Source organism: Oncorhynchus nerka, linkage group LG2, assembly GCF_034236695.1.
Source record: "Oncorhynchus nerka isolate Pitt River linkage group LG2, Oner_Uvic_2.0, whole genome shotgun sequence".
Taxonomy (NCBI): Eukaryota; Metazoa; Chordata; class Actinopteri; order Salmoniformes; family Salmonidae; genus Oncorhynchus; species Oncorhynchus nerka.
The window spans coordinates 95,830,525-95,837,344 of record NC_088397.1 but is presented as its reverse complement, the minus strand read 5'-3'; the positions used below and the strand labels follow the sequence as shown (position 1 = coordinate 95,837,344).

Sequence of the window (6,820 nt, the reverse complement as noted above, 5' to 3'; positions counted from 1 at the left end):
CTCCATAATTAAAATGGCTGGGCCATGCCATATCTCTGTTGCTGCAGTTGTGGTGTGTTTTCTTTTGAGATTGAGTGGATATTGAGTATTATATTTTTAAAGTATTTTTTAAATTTGTGTATTCAGAATAATTATCATATATATTATAGAACATCATTGAGATTGGTAGGCTTAGATTTTGTGTTAAACGCTCGACAACAAAGCTTTCCTATTGTTCAAACAAGCTTTCTCTGCCCTTCACCTTGTTCTGAACACCTCCAAAAACAAAGGTCATGTGGTTTGGTAAGAAGAATGCCCCCTCTCCCCTACAGGTGTGATTACTACCTCTGAGGGTTTAGAGCTTGAGGTAGTCACCTCATACAAGTACGTGGGAGTAGTGCTAGATGATACACTGTCCTTCTCTCAGCACATATCAAAGCTGCAGGCTAAAGTTAAATCTAGACTTGGTTTCCTCTATCACAATTGCTCCTTTTTCACCCCAGCTGCCAAACTAACCTTGATGACCATCCTACCCTAGATTACAGAGACATCATTTACAGATCGGCAGGTAAGGGTGCTCTCTAGCGGCTAGATGTTCTTAACCATTCGGCCATCAGATGTACCACCCATGCTCCTTATAGGACACATCACTGCACTCTATACTCCTCTGTAAACTGGTCATCTCTGTATACCCGTCGCAAGACCCACTGGTTGATGCTTATTTATAAAACCCTTTTAGGCCTCACTCCTCCCTATCTGAGATATCTACTGCAGCCCTCATCCTCCACATACAACACCCGTTCTGCCAGTCACATTCTGTTAAAGGTCCCCAAAGCACACACATCCCTGGGTCGCTCCTCTTTTCAGTTCGCTGCAGCTGGCGACTGGAATGAGCTGCAACAAACACTCAACCTGGACAGTTTTATCTCAATCTCTTCATTCAAAGACTCAATCATGGACACTCTTACTGACAGTTGTGGCTGCTTTGTGTGATGTATTGTTGTCTCTACCTTCTTGCCCTTTGTGCTGTTGTCTGTGCCCAATAGTGTTTGTACCATGTTGTGTTGCTACCATGTTGTTGTCATGTTGTGGTGCTACCATGTTGTTGTCATGTTGTGTTGCTACCATGCTGTGTTGTCATGTGTTGCTACCATGTTGTTGTCATGTTGTGGTGCTACCATGTTGTTGTCATGTTGTGGTGCTACCATGTTGTTGTCATGTTGTGGTGCTACCATGTTGTTGTCATGTTGTGTTGCTACCATGTTGTTGTCATGTTGTGGTGCTACCATGTTGTTGTCATGTTGTGTTGCTACCATGTTGTTGCCATGTTGTGGTGCTACCATGTTGTTGCTACCATGCTGTGTTGTCATGTGTTGCTGCCTTGCTATGTTGTTGTCTTAGGTCTCTCTTTATGTAGTGTTGTGTTGTCTCTCTTTATGTAGTGTTGTGTTGTCTTTAGGTCTCTCTTTATGTAGTGTTGTCTTAGGTCTCTCTTTATGTAGTGTTGTGTTGTCTTTAGGTCTCTCTTTATGTAGTGTTGTGTTGTCTTTAGATCTCTCTTTATGTAGTGTTGTGGCGGTGGTGGTGGTGGTGGTGTCTCTCTGCTCTGCAGAAGCAACCAGATGGGCTTTAGAAATGCTACATTTCGTTTGGTATCATTAGTAGGTTTGCTCACCCCTCATTGGCTTCCCATCTGCTGCCGTTTCAGCCCTCGGATACGTCCCAAGATGCACCTTATTCCCCCAATAGGGCTCTGGTCAAAACAAGTGTGCTCCGTATGGAATAGGGTGCAATTTGGGATACGACCTAGGCCTACATGCCATCATAGTGCAGCAGATCACAGCCCACAGCTACTGGCGGTATTATCTCCGACCTAGACCCTATCCGAGAGCCAGAGAACCTGGTACACAACCAGCTTTGCTGAGCCTGCAGTAGCTGTGCTGGTAGGTTATAACATGTTATGTCATTACCATGACAATGTTATTATAGGTCTATCCACAAGAGGTTTCAAGTTTTCTTCTATCTGTGGGGGGGCAGTGAGCTAAATGTCTCCCCCACCCCCAGACTCTTTATTGACTGACTCTTATTGTTGCAGTTTGATCTGCATGGTTATCATGGGGGCGGGGGGGGCAGTGAGCTAAATGTCTCCCCCACCCCCAGACTCTTTATTGACTGACTCTTATTATTGCAGTTCGCCAGCGACCACAGCCTGATTGACAGTATTTTATTTGAACTGCTAGTCTCTGGAATGTTTGGTTTTCCTCAAGTTAAATGTCTTTACGGTTTCGACCATAACATGTCCACTCTGGGCTGTTGTTTGATTGGCCAGTTTCTCTAGCTTTTGGAAAGAGCCGGGGTCGAAGGGGGAGCCGGGTCGAAGGGGGAGGTGGGGGTAAAGGGGGAGCCAGGGTCAAAGGGGGAGGTGGGGGTAAAGGGGGAGCCAGGGTCAAAGGGGTTAGGTAAAGGGGGAGCCAGGGTCAAAGGGGTTAGGTGGGGGTAAAGGGGGAGCCAGGGTCAAAGGGGTTAGGTGGGGATAAAGGGGGAGCCAGGGTCAAAGGGGGAGGTGGGGGTAAAAGGGGGAGCCAGGGTCAAAGGGGTTAGGTGGGGGTAAAGGGGGAGCCAGGGTCAAAGGGGTTAGGTGGGGGTAAAGGGGGAGCCAGGGTCAAAGGGGTTAGGTGGGGGTAAAGGGGGATTCGGGGCTGGAAGGGGAGGTGGGGGTAAAGGGGGATTCGGGGCTGGAAGGGGGAGGTGGGGGTAAAGGGGGATTCGGAACTGGAAGGGGGAGGTGGGGGTAAAGGGGGATTCGGAACTGGAAGGGGGAGGTGGGGGTAAAGGGGGATTCGGAACTGGAAGGGGAGGTGGGGGTAAAGGGGTTAAGTGGGGGTAAAGAGCTAAAAAGGAGAATATGAATATTGATACAACCATTTGGTTCAAATAGGGCACGGTAAGTCCACCATGGGTAGTCCTGAACCTCAGTCCCCATCTCCATTGGTTTACAAAGGAAGCATTCATTTTAATACCATAAAACGAATACTAAGTGTGAAAAACATGTTCCAATCATGTTTCAAATTAAGTGGATTAATAGGAGAGAAAAAAGGCATTTGTTGCTAGTGAATCAAGGATGTGACAATTTTCAGAGATTTCAACAGTCACGCATAGCTGACAAAATGTTGGAGGTTATTACGTATCAAACGGTGTTTCTGTGTGAGTGGCACAATCAATTCGTGTAGAACCCCCCCCCCCCCTCAAGTTGATGAAAAAACACTAAGCATATAAAACCGTGAGACAACAGAGATGCCCGCATCTCAGTGGTGGAAATGTTGGACACGGGGAGGGTCGACTTTCAGATGACATTGACGCTATGTAGATGAGAGCGGGGGATTTGTGCTCCGTGGAACATCCCAGGCCGAAGTTAGACGGTGCTTCGAGGTGAAGCTGCTCCCGTTTCGCTGCGTTGTTTCCCGGCTCTGCTTGTCTCTCTCCTTCAGCACCACCGAGCTAACGGACAGCACCACTCACCTTTCCCCTCCGGAGCCTAGTTTGGTTCTGCTTCTCTTTATCTTCAAATGGAAAATCTTTTCTTCGGTCTGCTCCGGGAGAATCTGTAAGGACACAACTTTTAGATGAACGTACGGATACTATACCATCGCCCAAAATTCTGTCTGGTATAGAAGTTTGATTGTAAGTACTGATTTTACTTTTAATAGTGTGGGTAAACTTCAGCGCAATGATCAGAACATTGAACAAAACCGTGTGGACCCGTTTGGGGATACGGAGTTGCGTCTCGGTGGGAAAAAACGGGATTTCAGATCTTGCACACGGAGTAGCCTTGTCTTAGTCTATTGGATTGGATACATCGCAACTCTGGTGTTTTACCAAAACAATAGAAAAACAGTGATGAATCATTTCATCAGGGCAGGTTCCAGGCATAACTGTGATATTTTACCAAAACAATGAATTCCACCAGAAAGCCAGTGATTAGTTCCTTCATCAGGGCAGGTTCCAGGCATAAGCGACATGAGCAGTTGCTTAGGGTCCCCGGCCACTAGGGGGCCCCGATCCCCCCCATCCTTCCCCAGAAATGTACTATTGAGAGTAAGAATAGTAAGAAACGTACTATTGAGAGTAAGAATACACCGGGGGCATTTTCGAAATTTGGATGTTCAGCAGGTTTTATCTTGTTATGTCAATCACTACCCATTTTTCCATGAACTGATTTGTTGCGGACATTTAGAAAGTTTGCATAGAAAATTGATCTGATACGGGGATTAAAACGGCTGGAAGTAACGACGTCATACATTTAAATGAAACTTGTCCGCAAAAAAAACCCTACAATATCGGATAAAAAGGAAGTGGTTTGTAGTAATCGTTTCCATTACCCATTTAGGCAAATTGTGCATTAATAAATTAGTGATTATTAGCCTACATCCTCTCCTACCTATGTGTTTCATGTCTCAGGCAGCCTTCAAAAGTCAGCTTGTATAGAATAATTGACTAATATTTACCATATTCTAATAAATCTCATATGCCGACGTATCACCATAGGTGAAATTTGCGCGGTTGTAGATCTGATATAAATTGGATGGTGAAACTTGCCAACTAACCAGAAAAGCAAGGAGAAACAATTCAGGAATCATAATATATACACATATTTTTTAACTGTTTCAATCATAATTTGTCGCAATAAAGAAAGGTAGACAAAATAAAAATCAACCCCTGTTGGAACGGATAAAAAAATTGTCGCCCTTTGTCTCCTATCTCTGCCGTTTTCATTACACATCTCTCAATTTGTTGTTGTTGTTGCAACATCGCTTTTGTTGAATAAACCAATTGAAACCTGCCTGCTGACAGTCACGCAAGTAGCCATGTCAGCTAACACATTTTTAGATTAGCCAACTATCTAAACTATGGCCAAATCCCGAATGGTCAGGTGCCCTGATCTCCAGGGGGGCCCCCATTGATGTTGTTAGTCATTCTCACTCAGATATCATTAACATGATATAAGTCATTATAAAATGTGTAGAACTGCAGGAAATTAGCTTTAAAACTGCAACAAATGATCTACACCCCATCACAATATGTGTAGTTGCACGAACTTAACTTTATAACTAAAACATTTCCTTCCATTTCCTTCCATATCCCCCCCCAACCAAATTTCGCTTAGCCCCCCCCCCAAAAGGCTGCACATCAGTCTACACTTGACTCGTTTTTGAAGTTCCATAATTCATGGTCATAAGCAAATGAAACGTAAGAGAGGGATGATGCCCAAAGCTTGGCGCTTACAGGGTCCTTTTGTTTGACTTCTCTTTCTCCATGCCGTCTCATCTCATAAATATCAAATAGCTGAGGGGAAAAACGGGGAGATTCCCCCCCCCCTTTGTACTACAGCAATAGAGGCACGGTACTATTCTAAAGATAAATGCAGAAAAATACCAAAAGCATGACGTTGCCAAGCCCAATGTATCCCGTATTACGCACATTTTTTTTTGTAAATCAACCAAATGACTGTCTTCTGACGTGTATTATGAATAATTGAAGAACGACTAGGCCTATATATTTAACGTTGAATATGTTTCTGCATTGCTTGCTCATTGGGCTGGGTTTCCGTTCTGCTGATGTAAAAATGGTTTTATACGATACATTTGATTGATTGATTGAATAATTAACACTCATTTGTATTAATATGTGGTCGTTTTTATACTTCCCATTTATCCTCGTTTTTATGTATAATTTATATTTATTTGTGTGCATAAGCTGTAGCGTGTTAATGAATTCCATTTCCATTTTTATTTTATTAATGGTTGCGTTGCACAGCAATTAAACCTCCAAATACTGATTCAGTGGACGGTGATGATCGCCACCTGCTCTTTAACAGTGTTGAAGAACCTGCTAAATGTACGAAGACTTTTAGAGTAACAACGCTGCTCTTTAACAGTGTTGAAGAACCTGCTAAATGTACGAAGACTTTTAGAGTAACAACGCTGCTCTTTAACAGTGTTGAAGAACCTGCTAAATGTACGAAGACTTTTAGAGTAACAACGCTGCTCTTTAACAGTGTTGAAGAACCTGCTAAATGTACGAAGACTTTTAGAGTAACAACGCTGCTCTTTAACAGTGTTGAAGAACCTGCTAAATGTACGAAGACTTTTAGAGTAACAACGCTGCTCTTTAACAGTGTTGAAGAACCTGCTAAATGTACGAAGACTTTTAGAGTAACAACGCTGCTCTTTAACAGTGTTGAAGAACCTGCTAAATGTACGAAGACTTTTAGAGTAACAACGCTGCTCTTTAACAGTGTTGAAGAACCTGCTAAATGTACGAAGACTTTTAGAGTAACAACGCTGCTCTTTAACAGTGTTGAAGAACCTGCTAAATGTGCGAAGACTTTAACAACGCTGTAAAACACCACTCCCGAGTGGCGCAGCGGTGTAAAGGCACTGCATCTCAGTGGTTCGAATCCAGGCTGTATCACATCTGGCCGTGATTGGGAGTCCCATAGGGCAGCGCACAATTGGCCCATCGTCGATCCGGGTTTGGCCCGGGTAGGACGGTCATTGTTAATAAGAATTGCCTAGTTAAATAAAGGTTAAATAAAAAATAAACATCACAGGTCCATGGCCATAAAACATCTCTGTCCCCAGCGCCAACAATACGACTCACTGAAAACTCTTCAGAACAGCTCATTTTCAGCGCTATTAATGCATCAATTTGGTTCTTCCCAATGGTAAATCAATATTTAGTAAACATTTAGGTCCAATCATTATTTTAATGACATATTTGGTAACATTATTCTCTTGCGCTTTTTTTCCAGGTGCGGTTTCCCAACTGGCTCGGTGTTCCC

At 43.6% G+C, this 6,820-nt stretch overlaps 1 protein-coding gene across 1 annotated transcript in view; it reads left to right on the top strand.

Moving 5' to 3' along the window:
- Positions 1–3,300: 3,300 nt before the first annotated feature.
- The window catches only part of slc6a1b (solute carrier family 6 member 1b), a 48,437-nt gene continuing 44,917 nt past the window's right edge, over positions 3,301–6,820 (top strand). The window contains exons 1-2 of the mRNA XM_065004502.1: positions 3,301–3,660; positions 6,791–6,820. The exon at positions 6,791–6,820 is cut by the window's right edge and continues 377 nt beyond it. The gene's annotated coding sequence lies outside the window, so the exon portion shown is untranslated. The remainder of the gene's footprint in view (positions 3,661–6,790) is intronic.